Here is an 18,619-nt window from a genome sequence, read left to right as displayed (position 1 = left end):
GACTTTTTACAGATTCATCAAGATAGGCTGGCAAATACCTGTAGTGAAAATCCTCTCTTGGGATTCCTTTTAAGGGTGCCATCTGCATAAAAGTTATATTAGGATTCCCTTTTTCTCTTTATGAAGAGGAACCCTGAACTCCAGCTACATTAGTTCATGCTTCTAACCCTAATCTCCCTCTGGAGGGAGACACAGTCCAGCTTTTATATCAGATTGCATCTCCTCCCTTCTCATCTCCCTTACTCTCCTTTTTCTGCAGGACCATTGTTTCCCTTCAGCAAGCGCTAGTAGCAACTTGCAGAATTGACTGTTGGGGGAGAAGCTGAGGCGATGCTGCCGGATCTTTCTATCCCATTTTACTGCTAAACTCAGCCAGGAGACGTGGGTGCTAGAGACTTCTGGAGTTTCATTTGGATTCTGTGGGGTTGTAATTTATTCCCAATTCTCTGGAGAGATAGGTGGGCTAGGGTCTAGGTAGGATAGCAAAACTCTGTCCCTGAAGGACTTTATTTATTTATTTTTTAAAAAAGAAAGCCCCAGTTTCGTTCGCCAGTGCAGTTCTCCTAGGAGGGACAGGGAAGGAAGGTGTGTAGATTCTATACGTTGTAGGTTCCATACGTCCTTCTGTCCTTGTTGGGATTTGGGCTTGTTTCCTCATTGCTGCCTCTCCTTTTCCCTTCCTTTCTTCCCATCCCTGGGGGTCTCTAGTGAAGCGATACTGGCGACACCTGCCTGCCTGTATTCGACGTTGGGACTCACACCTTTTTTCCCTGGTGACAGTGTCAGGAGTAGTTGGGGCGGGGGTGGTGGGGTACTTAGGGAACCGCAGGTTTCCTGGGACCATTCGGAACACTCTAGAGCCATTGCAGTTGTCCAAGAGTTGCTGTTAACTGGACTCCAGGAGCCAGAGCGAAGTCACAAGCAGCTGGAGAGAGAGCGAGCTGCCGGAGACGTGCCAACAACAACAACCTTGCTACCAGGACGGAGGAACCAGGGTTATCTCTGGAAAGGGAAGAAAGAGATAATAGGAGAGACCGAGATCCCTCCGGTCTCTCCCAGTGTGTCTGCCCTAAGCTCCAGCAACATCTTCCCCTTGCTAACCATCCGGTGAGACCCCAGGATTTCGGGATGACCGGGAAACTAGACAATTCGTGGAGGATGCTGCTTTCCTGAAGGTGAACCTCCAATTTGCCTTTCCCAGGAGAGAGAGGGAGAGAGGGAAGGCGGGAGGAAAGAACAGGGAGTTGGTGTGCCTGTCTGGGTGTGAGAGGGAAAGGGAGAGAAAAAGAGAGGACAGAGAGAAAGAGAGGCAGCTTGTGACAAGGATAAGTCTTTGCTCGACATTAAAAGCAAACAAATCGGGACCGGTATAAGAGAGGTAATAGCTGGAAGAGGCTCTTAGATTCCGGCAGTTGGGAGGCTGAGCTGGACCTCACCACTCCACCGGGGACCCGTGGCGGGGGCCAGCGGAGCTGTCCAGGGCGCAGGGACTTGGGCTGTCTCAATCAACAAATCTTTTGATTACTTTAGCGTTGTAGGGGCAAAAAAAAATTTAAAGAAAGAAAGAAAAAAGGAGAAGAGGGAGACGCGCGCATACTACCCACCACCTGCTTTGGGAATTCCAATTTGGATTTCAGGAGATTCCTGAAACCTCCCTTTGCCATCCAAAAGGAGGAAATACACTCACGCGCACGCACGCACACACACACACACACACACACACACACACACACACACGCACGCACTCACTCACACACTCACACATACACACACACGCGCGCGCGCACACAGGGTCACACTCACACGCCCGCTCCAAGCACACACCAGACCGCAGGTCCCTATGCCCCTGGATGGTGAAGGTGGATTGGGATTTGGCAAACGATGCAAGAACGATAAGGCTGGCGCTGGCCCCCGGAAGCTACAGGAGCATCGCTAGGTGTTGCCACAGGGAAGCGGGGCTGCAGGTAGGTGCGACAGCAACCACTTCAGCTCTCTCTCCAGCTGGAGACTCCGTCAAGGGGTGGGGTGAGCGGGACTGGCCTGGTGCTGGTGTCGATCAGGGCAACCGGAACGGATTGGGAGGGGGGAGCCCACCACCCCTTCCTCTCCCTCGGTGGTCTCGGTCTGCGGTGGGCTCGAGGGTAGAAAGGGGCAATACGAATTGGGCAGGCAATGTCCTACCTCTTTGCCCAAAGGAGAGCCCTGGTGGACACTCCAGGGAGAGGGAAAGGTGTTGGGGACACGATTCAGAGGCACAGAGAAAGGGTTCTGTGAGGGGCTCCCTCTTTCTGCTCCCGGTTCCTTTGCTTCTAAATTGATCAAGAATCAAAGCCATGGGATCCCCAGCGCCAGATCAATCCCGGGCTGTAACCATATTGGACTCCTAATAAGTAGAAAGAGTCTCGTACTAGGAAGGATCAATGAGATGTGTCAGGTCGCCTTTTTGAAATCCCCACTTTCTGTCCACTTCTGATTAGTTAATTCTCCGGCCTGTCTGCCCAAGGTGGGGCGCTTTAGCGAGGTTATCGATTTCTCTACCTAACTATTTTCATAAAGGACCAGGCTGCTAAGCTCAGAGCCTCAGATATCCAGAGGTTTACTAGAACTTGGAGAATGATCTCTCGGGTAAAGATGTAAAGAATTAAGACTCTTTTCAAGAATAGAGTTAAGAAAAAAAATGCCTTGGAGAAAATGTGGTTTTTAACCTTTGCTTTCTGGACAGATATACCTCTTATCCTGGTAATGATATCGGAATTTTCTTTCGGGCTTGCTTTGTTGATCCTTCCCTTTTTCTTTAAACAGACCAGTTTACTACTAAATGGTATTTTCTTGTCTGCTACCGACCCTCGCTCACTTCGCAGTGGGGAATTAGTTCGCTGTAACTGGTCCCTTGGATAGGAAAGTTTTGCCACTGCGCCCTATTTCTCTGAGAACAGTGGGATTAGTTGCCTGGTCTCTCCATGCAAAGAACACACAGTTGAAGCCCTCTGCGTAGTAGTTGGAGCTAGCACCTTCTAATTCCGCGTGTTATCTCCCTTCTTGACCAAGAGTTAAACATTTGCCTGAAGCATTTAGAATCAGATTTGTAGTTAAAATCACGGTCTGGAGGAGAGTTTGGCTTTAGGCAGCTGAGCCCAAACACCTTGCTTTTATGAGCATAGAAGGAATTTCCTATTGACTCTAGCACGGTTCTTAAACGTGAGGTATGTTTAAACCTAACTCTCAAAGTCCTTTAAAGATCAGGGTGTTTTAGGGTCTTCTCTCCTCACAGGATGGATTTAAATAACCATTGACTAAATGATAATTATCTGGCTTCTGGTTTCCCAATTAGATTGCTTGAGACATCAACATTCAGACTATTATCAATTAACTCTTTAAAAGACTCTATTAGGCAATATAAGCAAAGGCAAATTAGAAATTAATTTTAGATTTCTTGCTCAAGTGTTAAATGACAAGAATTTGTGGAGATTGGAAACACTTCTGAAGCCATTTTAAAACAAGAGCACAAAGATTGTCTTTATTTATCCCAGTCGTCTATAGTTGCACATTTACTCTTATCCTGGTGGATTTTGGTCAATTTCAAAATTACATTGAAGGTTTAAAGACATCATACACAATCCATTTCCTTTCTTCCTCCTTCCCACTCCATTTTGATCTTTATAACATCATGGGGACATTTGTTTTTGATCTTTAGCTTACTATTGCCCTGCTTTTTAAAGATAAGCAGCTACTTGTAACCACACTGGACTTTACATTACTATCATTCTTCTGATTTCTGTCTAAAGAAAGAGGTTGCATTATTTATAGATATAATAGAATGAGAGCAGTGTTACTACTCACTGAATACTTAGTCTGCCTGTAGTCAAGCACAGGGAGACTTTTAAGTGAGAAAAATACACAGTTTGGCTATGTTGCCTGGTTAGCAGTATTATAGTTTTTGAGATGAAAGCCTGGATTCTCTTAATACTATTTTAATCAGTATATTCAGTAGACTGCAACTAATCCAGCAAGTGTATTTGGTCACATGTTTGCACACAGCATATATCTCTTAAAGAGAAACCAAGAAAATCAGACATTAAAATTGACACCTGTACTGTAATTATGTGGATTGTGTTGGTAGGGAATCCAGGTTTAGGAGTATGTGTGATTTAATATATGTAAATAGGAGGTATTTTAGCCATGAGAAAGTGACGTGTAAAGATCTATTGAAATGCAGGTTTGTGGAGAAAGGGAACATTCTATTTAGTGACTACAATTGTTAACAACCAAGTTTCCAAATGTAATGATGTGGCTCTAAAAATGAACTGTTTTCAGATGAAGCTGCTTTATTCTTTTATGAAATATAAAATGTTAAAACCTACTGATGACATCAGAATTCTTAAAATAATACCCTATACATGATCACAACCTCCCCCTCCCCATCCATACTTTTAAAATTCTAGGAGCCCTTAATGATATTATTTTAACAATGACTGTTTAAACTAATTCTAATAACTAATTTTAATAACTTTTCAATGCATTTTAGTTTCTAAAACCAATGACAGTATGTGAATTACCTGTTACAGGTAGAGTGTAAGCAGTATCTGCCTCTACTTCATTTCTTAGGCTTTCCCCCCCTCTTGCCTAATGTAAGATACCAGATGAGTGATCTTGTCTGATACTGCCTGTATTAAACCTTGCCTACATAAATTGATAAACATTTGTCTATCTACTGTATGACCTGATCCAGGGATGCTTGAAAACACCACCAGTTTCTTTATCTGTATTTGAAATGCTGAAACTACCAGAGACCAAACAGTTCTGTGCCCCTGCTTTTACTTCTGCAGTATTTTATTAGGGATGCCTCATTAAGTCACATTATTCTGCAGCTGTTTTGCTCATTGAAGATTCAAGTAAAAATAGGGAACTTTATTGTGCAATGCAGTATTGTTTTCTTGGTTAAAAACTGTAAATGAAAGCAGAAGTATACATCCAGCAGATTCTCCTGTGATCTATGCCTGGCCTTTACAGATGCAATTCATCAACCTGTTTATTAGTACGACTCCATCAAAACAAAGAAAAGAAATGCATGAAAGCTAGTAGACAAAAAAAAAATTAAAAGACTGGAGCTTGATATGAAGGCCAAATCAATTGAGAGATTTCATATCTGGAGAATTTATATACAAGCATATATACTTCCACCCTATTTTGAAAATCACATTTCAGTGAAATACAGTATGGATACAGCTAGTGTCTGAGTCATTGATTTTTTTTTTTGGTAATATTGTACAACATGGTGAACCTGCCATTTCCTCTGAACAGCCCATAGTTAAAAATTATATTTTATCATTTTAGGATTATAGACAAAGATGGAAAAGACCTTGGATACCATTTAGTCCAATCCTCTCATTTAACAGATTGAGAAACTTAGGTCTAGAGAGAGTAAGTGATTGCCCAAGATCACATAAGTAGTAATCGGGATTTGAACTCAGGTTCTCTGACCATGAGTCAAACATGCTTTCCATGTAGTGTACCATGCTGTTGCCTTCTTGGGAAACTACTTGAATTTTTGCTGTAAATTATTACAGTGCTAATTATAGGAGCATTCCAAAATGCAATACCATGTATGAGTTTTAGAGTTAATTTTGTATTTAGATTGAGATCATTATCTCACACAGGAGCAGTAGGACAGAGCAAATACTACTGAGGAGTCATTGTTAGATTCCTATTTGGTGGCCACTATTTAGCTGGGGAACTTTGGGTAAATAGTATCTGCTCATTGCAATACTTCAAATTTCCCATATGTAAAATTGGGATAACCCTACCTAGCATCTACATGCTTTATGAAAACTGCCATGACAATTAGGTGGTCATGGTCAGGTAAGTACTTTTAACATATTGAGAATAAATACTATGAAAATGCACTTCCATGTTAATATACATCAGGATAACTGGAGGTGACCCCAGATGTTTAAGGCAATTGGGGTTAAGTGACTTGCCCAATGTCACACAGATAGTAAGTGTCTGAGGTGAGATTTGAACTCGGGTCCTCCCAACTTCAGGGTCAGTGCTCTATCCACTATATCACCTAGCTGCCTCTACTATGTTAATGCATATTACTTCTAATGATATTCCATCCCGATGCTGGTTGGGTGTTAGGTGACAAGGCTATACAACTTTATAAGCTTTCCATGCCCTGTGGAGGGGTGTGCCATTCATCCTTGCACTTATGAGAAATATGATTGGAGCAAGTTGCTTTCCCAAGTATAAATGGATCCTTGGCATAGCAAGATATCTTGCAAAGTAATTATCCCATTCAAGCTCCTAGTATATTTTTTCTCTATTTTGTTTTTGTAGATATTTTGACTCACCAGGCTAGAAATGCAAAATATAATTTAAAAATTTTTTTCCTTCTGTGCAAGGATGTTGGGGGAATCTATTTATTGAAACAACGATAGGGAGTTTTGATACATTTTAAGCACTGAATATCGCAGTATGCAGTACTTATTAAAGATAGACCTCCCCAGTCAAAACACAAACCATGCATAACATTAGAGCATTTTATTTTGTTCTACAAATTATAGCTACAGATTTTCCAGAATCATACTCAAACTGTACTAAAAAACCATGTTAGGTTGCCAAAGACCACCCACTTCCATGTGTAAACCAATACACACTTCCATACACATATGCTGGGCTTCAGGCTCACTCATTGATAGACAGCGCTGAAATAGAGTTAATGGTAATCTAGCCTGTCTAAGCAATTGAGAACTCTGCCCACTGGAAAGTCAGACATTTGGTTTGTTCTGGGATTAAGCTGAACCATGAACAAACCAGCAAAGAGGAGCATATTCCATTCTGTTCTACTTAATTCATAAGGGCTATGATACTCAACTGCAGGAGTAAAATTTATGTTCTCCTAACAGATAGAATACTTTTAATCATCTCCTTCATGCTCTTAAGTTACATCCTAGGAGTTGTAATTGTTTTTTTGATTTCCCCAGACTGGCCACTTAGCTCAAGGCACAACATTTACCAGTACAAACCTCAGATTCACAATTCAATTTATATTTATATTGCTTCTTTTAGAGACTGTAGCTACATCTAAAAAAACTCTTTTGAGAGAGATGCAGTAATGTGATAATGTTTTACACTAGCCGTTATGGTGGTATATTGAAGACCGTACTTTGACAAAATGGAGACAGCTGGCCAAACAAGTTTTCTTTGCTCTTTTGCTTCCTGGGGTGTTTGAAGATCTCTCTCCACATGGTGCCTGGAGAGTTAAAAGGAGGTTTTGATAAATGTAGAATTTGTTTTACTAAATAACTTCATATCTCTTGCAGTAGCAAACCAGTCATCTGTATAATTGCATGTATGTGAGTGGGGTAAGTGGGTTGACCTTTAAAGGTCACAAACCTCCTAAACCTTTTATTAAATGGTGTTAATTGCCAATGGGCTCCAGTAGCTGCATGTGGTTTCCCACTGTTGACCCCGATGATACACAGTGATAATATCTGACTTCCATATAGAATTGTGCAGCTCTTTCTATGGAGGCATTGTTTAGAAATGCTATGGAAAGGGTCCATAGTAGTGTAAGTAAAGAAAGTTTTTTTGGAAAGCTAGATTTGTGCCTGAGAACTGAAGGCATGATATATCAAAGAATAACCTTGGCTATGATCAGTGATGTGTATTCTTTTAATGCTATAACTTATAATCTGATAGTTTTATTTATTGAATAAAACTTTTATACCTTTTTATTTCTATGCCATTCTATGATTTTCTCCTTCTCCTTTTTCCTATGTGAAGAATTTTCAGTGATGATCAGTACAAAACTTCCAGAGATGTAGATAGGTTTGCCTTTCCCCCCTTGCCTGTAATAGAGATCATGTCTGTGCTCAGGAAATGTCTTGTAGAATTTGTCTTTGACTATCTTTTTCTTGTACTGTATTCATTGTATTGGCATAAAAAAACCAAACAAAATAATGGGACAAAAAGGTTATGTGATCACAGAAATTTTAGCAACAAAGCTCGATCTCTTGTTGTCAAGGAAGCAAATGAATGTCCAATCAATAAACCTAGAAGTATTTATTAAGCACCCACTATGTACCAGGTGCTAGAGGTACAAATACAATGGATGGTACAATTCCTACTCACAAGAAGAATGTGTTCTAATGGGAAGACAACAAGAATATATACATATACACATATACACACATATATACTTATATGTAGAACAAATATAAAGAAAATAAATATAAGTATGCAGTAGTTTAGGAGAGGGAAATGAGGAAAGGATTCTTATAGAAGATGGTGCTTCAACTGAGCCTTTTTTTTTGGGTGGGGCATTGAGGGTTAAGTGACTTGCTCAGGGTCATACAGTTAGTAAGTGTCAACTTTCTGAGGCCAGATTTGAACTAAGGTCCTCCTGAATTCAGGGCAGATGCTTTATCCACTGTGACACTTAGCTGCCTCCTAAACTGTGTCTTAAAGTTGAATGACATTGAAATGAACTGAAGCCGAGGAAGAAATCCATTATAATCTTAGGAGATGACCAGTGTAAAGTCAGGGAAATGAGAATTGAAGTGTTGTGTGTGAACACAGAGGATGAAAAAGATGGAAGGCCATTTTGACTGAATTGCAGGGTGCAAGAGAGGGAGTAATGCCCAGTAAGATAGGCTGGGACCAGGGTGTAAAGGGCTTTAAAATCTAAACAGAAGTCAGAAGCCACTCAAATTTATTGAGTAAGTGATGGGCATGGTAGAATTATTGCTAAGGAAAATCACTTTGGAAGCAATGGTGGTCTGGAGACCAATTAGGAGATCATTGCAATAAGCTGCATGAGAAGTGATAGGGGACTGAACTAAGGAAGTGATTGTGTGAGAAGAGATGAGGAAGGGGGCAGCTAAGTGGTGCAGTGGATAGAGCACCAGCCCTGGATTCAGGAGGACCTGAGTTCAAATCCGGCCTCAGACACTTAACGCTTACTAGCTATATGACTCTGGGCAAGTCACTTAACCCCAATTGCCTCACCGAAACAAACAAACAAACAAAAAAGAGATGAGGAGTCAGACGGGAAAGATGTGGAGGTAGAAATGGCAAGATTTGGTAACAGAGTAGACATATGGAATGAGGGAGAATGGGCAGTTGAGGGTAAGGCTCAAGTTATAAACCTGGGAGACTGGGAGATTTCCTTATAATATAAACTCCCAGAGGGCAAGGAGTAAGTGGACTGTAGTTCTCTGTCTGTTTATTACAACATAGATGGTTATGTGTGCATCAGTCCTTTTCTTCAGGTGATGGTGATACTTGTAGTGATGGCGATTAAGGAGATAGGCAGAAAATGGGCAAAATTCCTGATTTTGCATGGACAGTGAATCTAAATGTTTTATTAATGTGTGTGCTAGTTCATTTCTTACCTTTCTTCCTGTGTAAAATTTGTTTTTTTCAGTTCTATATTGGGTGGCCTCCTCTTGACACTCCACCCTCACATTCCCTCTTTTTCTTCTCTTTTTTTAAAAAAAATTTATTATTATTATTTTTTTTGCAGGGCAATGGGGGTTAAGTGACTTGCCCAAGGTCACACAGCTAGTAGGTGTCAAGTGTCTGAGGCCAGATTTGAACTCAGTTACTCCTGAATCCAGGGCTGGTGCTTTATCCGCTGGGCCACCTAGCTGCCCCTTTTTCTTTTCTTAACTTCTGCAGCTGAACAGAAACCCCTTTAGGGATTGAGGTTGGCATGTTTAGTCTCCAAGGAAGGTTTCGGTTAAAGATTGTTAGCTATCTACTCACCACAACCAGGAAGAAGGATAGTAGAGATTGACTGGAAGCCCTAATCAAGTCCACAGGTGATTTAGTTTAATGGCCCACTCACCTAGATTGGCTCTAAAGCTACTCTATGGTAACTCTATAGTAGTAAACCTTAAAATGCTTTGTAAATGTGAATTATTAATAATAATACTATATTGTGAACCCTTCAGTCAGTCCATCAACAAACATTTAAATGCTTTCCATGGGTCAGACAGTGCTGCTCGGGGTGAAGGATGGGGGAAAGCCTCTTGTAGAAGTTGGGATTTGATCTGAGTTTTGAAAGTAGCCAGGGAAACCAGGAGGCAAAGGTGAACAGGCAGAGCATTCCAAGCAAGGGGGAACTTTCAAAGAACTGGGTTACATCTTTTTGATAAAAAGATTTTGGTACAATTAGTGTCAAGTGCAAGGGATGTGCTGGAGTCACCTTGTACTAGATTGAGAGCAAATTGTTAAATATTCAGTGTGAGTATTTACACCTCAGAAATGGGTGAACTTACAAATCAGGGCTTGATTTATTGTTTTGGTGATTATCTAGAGCAAAGAAAGCGATGGAAAAAATGTTAATGCGGATTAGCCTTCAAAGTGTATCAGAAAATACATTTTTTTGAGTCTTTTGTTAAATATTTATTAGCACACTTGAGAGAAATGATGATCAATAGCCAATTATTGGGAAGATCCAGGTTTTTTCCCCTGTCCTTGTTTGAAGCTCAGTCTTAGAAGAACATTACTGACCTCTGCGAAAAATTTACCCCATCTTTACTGTTTGTTTGTTTTTGTTTGTTTGTTTTGTGGGGCAATGAGGGTTGAGTGACTTGTCCAGGGTCACACAGCTAGTAAACATCAAGTGTCAGGCTGGATTTGAACTCAGGTCCTCCTGAATTCAGGGCCAACGCTTTATCCACTGTGCCACCTAGCTGTCCCGAGACCATCTTATCTAAGTGAATTCCTTCTCATTGTGTCCTAATCAAGTTTGGGTGGGGATAAAATCTTTGATTAAATTGCCCAAGGCTAGGAATGATTTGGAAGTAAATGACATGATCAAAGTCATGTCCCCATATTGATTCTCTCTCATTACTTGTTAACCAATCAGAGTTGATTGCCATCTTCAGGAACACACATTCTTCCAAGGGCATATAACTGTTCAGTGGGTTCCACAATTGTTCTTTGGCATTGGATAAGTGTCACTGACCTCTATTAATAATATGCTAGTATTATTTAAAAATATTATTAATAAAATGAATAATTACCCAGAAATTATGTCTCTCAAACTTTTTAAATATCACACAACACTGCCAGTGGATATTCAGTTAAATACTTGTTGCCTGAAGGATAAATCTGTACATTGTATCTACTTTCTCCATGTATATTGCACCAACTATTTGGTATTCATGATGTGTCCCCTATATAGGATGTAAACTCCTTAAGGGTAGGGGCTGTTTTGTTTTTGTTTCTGTATTTAGCATAGTACCTGGTGCAAAGTTCTTTGATTTGGGCTTGTTGAATGAAGGAACCCAATCCAAGAAGCAATATGGTGTCTTCATACTATCCCATTTCCCACCCTGATTCTATTTGGTTTGGTAATGCATGTATGTGTGTATGTGTGTGTGTGTGTGTGTGTGTGTGTGTATGTGTGTGTGTATATGTATAAATGTGTTTTTGTGTGCGTATACACACACTCACACAAAATGAAGTGGTACTGTGAGCAGGGATGTGGTGGTAAGCATTGACATCCAGTCCTCTGAAACAAAATGTATCTATAACACACTTTTAAATTTAGGCAGCATTACTTTCTTATATCTGGATATACAATAAAAAAAAAAAAAAACCAAAACCAAATCAAGCCCTGATTTGTAGCCTCTTTCAATTTCTGAAGTGAAAATGCTCAACAATCCTCTCTCCTGATCCAGTATAGCTAACTTCAGCACACTACTCTGTGTGTTTGCATTTGTGTGTGTATAGGAAATATTGATAAGTTGTTAGGCTCTGTCAGGAAGAGTTTTACAGATTCCTCTATACCTTGGTCATTCACCTGAGGTGCATGGTATAGTTTGTAGTTTATAGATTTTCAGGTTCAGGAACTTGATTTTAATCAGTTCTTCTAGAACAAGCTTATCAGAGACTGGCAAGCCGGTATGTCAATTTATTTATACTGATATATAAATGACTAATTTAACTAATTATTATATTATTAATTATAAATTTATACATTTCCTTATAAATGCTAAGTAGACTGATTACTTGTGACAGCTGATCAGCATATTCTCTTTTGGGGAGAAAAACCAATTTATAGAAATATATAAAGTCTTAGAAATTTTCTCTTTGGTGCAGAGAGATTAAGTGCATTGCCTATAATCCTCAGCTACTCAGAATACTGGAGGCAGGATTTGAACACTAGTCTTCCTCTGCTCTACCCACTGTGTGTATTGTCTGTCTGATGTTAACTTAAGAAACCACATTAATTTTAATGTTTGTTAAATGCATCTGTTGTCCAGAAGTTAAAAGTCCATTAGCCTGTTGCTATTTTGAAAATGTCTATTATAAAACTGTTGTATTGCTGCAAAGAGAATTCTTGAGGAGAGTCATCCTCACTCTGGCAATAACTAGTTATAAGCCCTTTTAGCAAGTCATATGACCTCATTTGTTCTCATTTTCCTGACCTCTTTAATGGATGGGTTAGACTAGATGATTCTTAAAAACCTCTTTTGGTTAAAAATTACTAATAAATTAAAAAAGTTCTGAAAAGATAGAGTTTTAAGAAATGTAGTCATGATTGTGAGTGTATGAATTTATTAGATGCCCTTATCCTATCACCAAAACATTTTTATAATGAAAATAATTATGAAAATATATACTTGCCCATTCTTCTTTTTCTTGTTTCCTATTTTTTTTTGCCTTCAACTTATTTCCCCTCCCATTTTTTGATCTGGCTGTAGAAATTCTTTCAAATTCTTCATTTTCTTTTTCTTTCTTTTGGACAAACTCTTCATTTTCTATCTATTATTTTCCTGTAATTTCATCACTTCTCACACCTATATTGAGGACAATACCATATTTGTTTTTGCCCAGTTGTTTTTCTTTCCAAATCCTCCCCTCCCCTTTCTGGAACCCAAATGCCTAACAGTTAACTTTCTGTAACCAGAGATTGAAATTCTTATTATTCAGGGACTGATTACAATGCTTGCTTCATTTCTGCCTTTTTCCTATTGAACACCTTTGACCACTTTGCTGTTCATTATCACCTGTGCCAGTGGATAAGAAGGAACAGGAAAAGAAATTTAAATCTGTCAAATTAGAGATTCATGAGCAGGTTTTATTAGGGGAGGAGACTGAAATTATGAGTGAAAGCAGGTAATTTGGGTTATCATCTGAGATCATATCACCACCCATAAAAATGGATAATTCTTGTAAAAAAAAGTGATTTTAACTTTTCTATATTCTGAATAGAAGAAATGCTTTATGCTAAATTGTCTAGTATTTCCTAATGAGTCATAAGGCATTTTGTATTAAACATGCTTTTTTTTTGGAGGAAGCTTGAAATTTTTTGTTGGTTATCATGTAAAAAATTAATATTAGCAAGTCACAATTATGGAAAATTTTAAGATTCACAAAGAGCTTTCCTAAAAAAAAAACCCTTTGAAGTACATAATGTAAATATGTTATATATAGTTGTTCTGGATCTATGATTTCATTGATATAGAGAACTCATAGTGAGAAAAGTTGCCCCGTGGTTGCTATTATTATTATTGTTACCAACGCATGTCAGCACCTGCTCTACGGTTTAGAGAGTTGCCTGGGGGCACTTAGAGATTAAATAACTTCCTCAGGGTTATATATACAGCCAGCATTTGTCACAGGTGGGACTTAAACCCAGATCTCCTTGACTCCATGGCCAGCTTCACAGAACAAATCTTGTTGTCCTTATCTTACAAATGTACAAAATGAAGGCTTAAGGAAATAAAATGATTTGTCAGTGGTTACACAGTTAATACATATATAAGCCAAGATTAAAGCCCAGGCTTCCTGACTTACTAGGCTAGCATTCTACTCTACTCTGCTCTACTGTCTCAATAGTCAATAGGTAATTCAAATGATAGCCTTTGTATCTGACATGAATTAGTTATAAACTTTGTTCATCTTGCCTTTCGATAGATAATAAGCTATTTGAGCTTAATGCATTTCCCCTATCCTAATAGAAGGTATCATTGCATAGTGAACAATGTATCAGACTAGGAGTCAAGAGACCCAAGTTTTAGTCCCAGCTAGGTCACTAATGGAGCTGGAGTCAGGAAGACTCATTTTTTTGAAGTTCAAATCTGGCCTCCAATACTTACAAGCTGCGTGACCTTGGTCAAGTTACTTAACCCTGTTTGCTTCAGTCTTCTCATCTGTAACACGATCCAAGAAGGAAATGGCAAACCATTCCAGTATCTTTGCCAAGAAAACCCCAAATGGGGTTATGAAGTGCTGGACACAACTGAAATGACTGAACAGTAACAACAATGTCACTAACTGTTTGACCATGGGAAAACCATGTAATTTCTCCCTGCTCGGTTTCTTTTGTCAGTCACCTTACCTTATTGGGTTGTCAGTTCAATCCCACCCTTATTTCTTGAGCCCCAGGATCATGCACCCTAGGAAAAAACTTGTGAAAGATGGTTCCTGCAATGATAGAGATTACCATATACTGTTGTGAGGTAGACAAAATATACTCAAGTGAGATAACTAACAATTGTCGTATAGGCAATAAATATATGATCAAGGGTCAAAATGAGGACTTGTGAGGATCAAATAAAATATTAAGTGTAATAGAGTTTGAAAAATATAAAACACCACATGAATATAAAGCAATTTTGAGTGATTTTAAGCCAGACCTTGGTAACAATTGGAGCTGTCCAACACAGAGCAGGGTGCTTTGAAAAGTGAGCTTTTTATCACTGTAAATATTCCAATGGAGGTTCAATGAGAAGCAGATCCCTGTTTTGGTCAAGATATTGAAGATGCCTACCAACACCACGAATTGATTGTGTGATCACTATCAGAGACATTGTGTTGTGTTTGTAGGGGCAATCAAACTCCAAATTAATCCAGAACCTAAATCCCTGATTTGTGAATCATTCTGTTCTTTGCTCATAAGGCTATTTCATGCAGACCAGCTGTGCTGGCTGATGACAAACATAATGGTCAATTTAGATACAACCAGTTAAGATGAGTAAGTCATCTGTGGCTCACTGATAATTTCATCCAAATGAAATGGGATTGGGCAGAATGTCCATCTTAAATCGAAGCTCCTGGTTCAAGCACTCTGTTGTTGATGCTTTGCATGAGCCTATTGGCATTTTTAAAAAGGCTTTATGCAAAAATAGAACCCTTGGGAAAATTCTGAATATAATTCCTGAAAATAAATAAGCATAAAAAATCAGAGGAACTTAATTCAGTTAGGATTAATGGTGAAATAATCTGAGACAGAGGGAGATGTCGATCAATGAAAAAAGAATTTACTAAATGATGAAGATTCAAAGACAAAAGGGAAATAGACCCTACTCCTAAGGAGCTTATAATTTAAGGAGTGGGATGGGGGGGGCAGATGACATATACAGGTATGTGCAACATACATGAATGGAGGTAAAAGGTAGCCTTAGAAGGAAAGGAATGAATAGCTAGGGGTGAGAGGTGACAGAAAGGAAAGACCTAGAGAAGGTGGTTCTTGAGCTGCCTCTACTTACCCAGGCTTGGAACCTAGTGTTATCATTGACTCCTCATTCTCTCTTGCTCCATATCCAATCTGTTGCCAAAGTCCATCAATTTAACCCTTATAAAATCTCACTTATATGCCCTCTTCTCTCCTCTGATACTGCCAACCATCTTGGTGTAAGCCCTAATGGCTTCACACTTGGACTATAAAAATACCCTGAGGTTGGTCAGCCTGCCATAAGTCTCTAACTTACTCCTGTCTATTCTCCCCTCATCTGCTTTTTTTTTAAAGTGAGGCAATTGGGGTTAAGTGACTTGCCCAAGGTCACATAGCTAGTAAGTGTCAAGTGTCTGAGGCTGGATTTGAACTCAGGTCCTCCTGACTCCAGGGCCAGTCCTCTATCCACTGTGCCACCTAGCTGCCCCTCCCCATATCTGTTAAAGCAATCTTCCTAAAGTGCAGGTCTGACTATGTTATTTCCCCCCTCCCCCCCCATTCAGTAAGCTCCAGTGGCTCCCTATTACTTCCAGAGTTAAATATAGAATCTTTGGGAGTTCAAAGTCCTTCATATGCAGGGTCCCTCCTACCTTTCTAGTCTTTTTATACCTTACTCCCTTTCCCTTCCACCCATGTGCTCTTCCATTTAATGATGTCCCTCATACAAAAAACTCCTTTTCCTGACTCCAGGCATTTTCTCTAGCTGTCCCCCATGTCTGGAATTAGCTCCCTCCCCATCTCGATCTCCTGGATTCCCTGGATTTCTTGGTTTCCTTTAAGTCTCCAGCTTTAAAACTCCAGCTTCAACAAGAGCCCTTCTGGATTCCTTTTTTTTGTTTGTTTTTTTGCAGGGCAATGAGGGTTAAGTGACTTGCCCAGGATCACACAGCTAGTAAGTGTCAAATGTCTGAGCCAGATTTGAACTCAGGTCCTCCTGAATCCAGGGCCGGTGCTTTATCCACTGTGCCACCTAGCTGCCCCTGTGTATTCCTCTTAATCCTAATTCCCCTCTCTATTAATTATCAGTGATCTCATATACATATACATATACACATACACATATATGTACACACACATAGAATTCGTTTGTACAAAGTTCTTTATTCCCAGTAGATGGTGAGCTCCTTGAGATCAGGGACTTTTTTTGCCTGTCTTTGTAACTCTCAAACTTAGCACTGTGTCTGGCACAAAGGGGCTTAATAAATGCTTATCAGCTGACTGAAGGAAAGCATAGATTCTAAGAGGCCAAGAGGAGAAAGGAGAACATTTCTGGCATGGGGGACATTCTGTGCAAAAGCATGAATTCAGAAGATAAAGCATCTCGTGGCACCTGAGGCACCCCATTATAGGAACATCAAATGGTAAGGTAGAGTAACTGAAGGCATGTAATATAGGAAGCAATATGAGACAAATGGGAATGCAAGAACCCTCAGGTTGAGGGAGGTTTATACACATATAGCAGATGACCATGCTTCACCATTTATACTTTCATATATCTCTAGCTCATCAAAATAAATTAGTCTGTGCCCTCAAGGAGTTTTTATTCTAAAAGAGAAAATTAGCATGCTTCCCCCCACCTCCTATATAGGCAGGGGTGTGCTGGAGTCAGCTTAAGCCAACTAAAAAACGTAAGAGGGGTTATTATCTTTTCAGCATGAACATTTACATCTCAGAAATCTGCAAACTATAAATCAGGGCTTGATTTATTGTTTTGTAGATCATCTTGCCTTAAGAAGGTAGTGGAGAAAATATTTTAAATGCAGATTAAACTTAAATATGGATCCTCTGTGCATTATTATTTTTTTCTCTTGGAGTTGGTTGCTAAACATTTACCAGCACAGCACTGTATAATATATGCAAAGCAAATACAAAATCACTTTGGTCTGGAATAGAAAAGTCCTAGCAACTGTGGAAATCAGGGAAGGCATCTTCTAGGAGGTGGCAGGCAGCTCATTGCCTTTGAAATCATTGGCATTTCTGTCAAGGGCATCCCTATTCTTCCAGTCACCCAGATTTGAAACCTTAGCATCAACCTTGACTCATCTCTTTGATTCTCATCTATCACATTCAATCATTTTCCAAGTCTTGTCAATTCTACCTCCATGGCACTTTGCATCTGTCCACTTCTCTTATTACATAACTATCATAGCCCAGGACCTCTTTTTGCCTAATGATAATAGCCTCTCTATTGTTCTACCTACCTTAAATCTCTGTGCTGGTCGATCCAAAGTAATATACTTAAGGCTATGATTTGACCATAGAACTTTTCTACTTAAAAAGCTTCATTAGTTTCTTTTTTGTTTGTTTTTTTTGCAGGGCAATGAGGATTAAGTGACTTGCTGAGGGTCACACAGCTAGTGTCAAGTGTCTGAGGCTGGATTTGAACTCAGGTCCTCCTGAAATCAGGGCTGGAGCTTTATCCACTGCACCACCTAGCTCCCTGCTCCATTAGTTTCTTTTTGCTTCAAATTTCTTTATTTGGCATTTAAAGTCATTCATCACTTGGCTCTCATCTACTTTCCCAAGCTGATTAGAATTATTGCCCCTCATCATAATAGCTGATATTTATATTGTGCTCATATGTGCCAAGTACTATGCTAAGCATTTTGTGAATATTAACTCATTTAATTCTCACAACCATTCTGGGAAGGTAGGTTCTATTATTATCTCCATTTTACAGGGAGACGGGCAGCTAGGTGGTGCATTTGATAGAGTACTGGCCCTGGAGTCAAAATGACCTGAGTTCAAATCTCACCTCAGACACTTACTAGCTGTGTGACTCTAGGCAAATCACTTAACCCCAATTGCCTTAAAACATCCGGGGCTATCTCCAGTCATCCTGCTATATATTTTGTCACTGGACCCAGATGGCTCTGGAGGAGAGAGTGAGGTTGGTGACTTTGCACAGCCCTCCCTCACTTAAATCCAATTTAGTGTAAGTCATGATATCATCCCAGTGTCATAGTACTCTTAGAGAATGAAGGACAAACAGCAATCATTTTGCAGATGAGGAAACTGAGGAAAGCAGAGACTAAAGTGACTTGCTCAGGGTCACACAATAGGTATGTGTCTGAGGCCAAATCTGGTGCATGCTATAGCATGAAGTGTACTTCAGTCAAACTGGCCTTCCTTGTATAACTCTAG

General features: G+C 39.7%; 1 protein-coding gene across 3 annotated transcripts in view; it reads left to right on the top strand.

Annotated features, from left to right (window-relative positions):
• The first annotated feature begins 254 nt into the window (after positions 1 to 254).
• The window catches only part of TAFA2 (TAFA chemokine like family member 2), a 578,300-nt gene continuing 559,935 nt past the window's right edge, over positions 255 to 18,619 (top strand). Inside the window, exon 1 of one of the 3 annotated variants that reach the window (XR_006353324.1) lies at positions 255 to 1,964. The gene's annotated coding sequence lies outside the window, so the exon portion shown is untranslated. The remainder of the gene's footprint in view (positions 1,965 to 18,619) is intronic. The other 2 variants (XM_043968342.1, XM_043968341.1) reach the window with 2 other exon arrangements.

The sequence above is a fragment of the Dromiciops gliroides genome, chromosome 5, assembly GCF_019393635.1.
Source record: "Dromiciops gliroides isolate mDroGli1 chromosome 5, mDroGli1.pri, whole genome shotgun sequence".
In the NCBI taxonomy this organism is placed as follows: Eukaryota; Metazoa; Chordata; class Mammalia; order Microbiotheria; family Microbiotheriidae; genus Dromiciops; species Dromiciops gliroides.
Note: the sequence above shows the minus strand (reverse complement) of the source record. Positions and strands in the feature narration are given on the sequence as shown.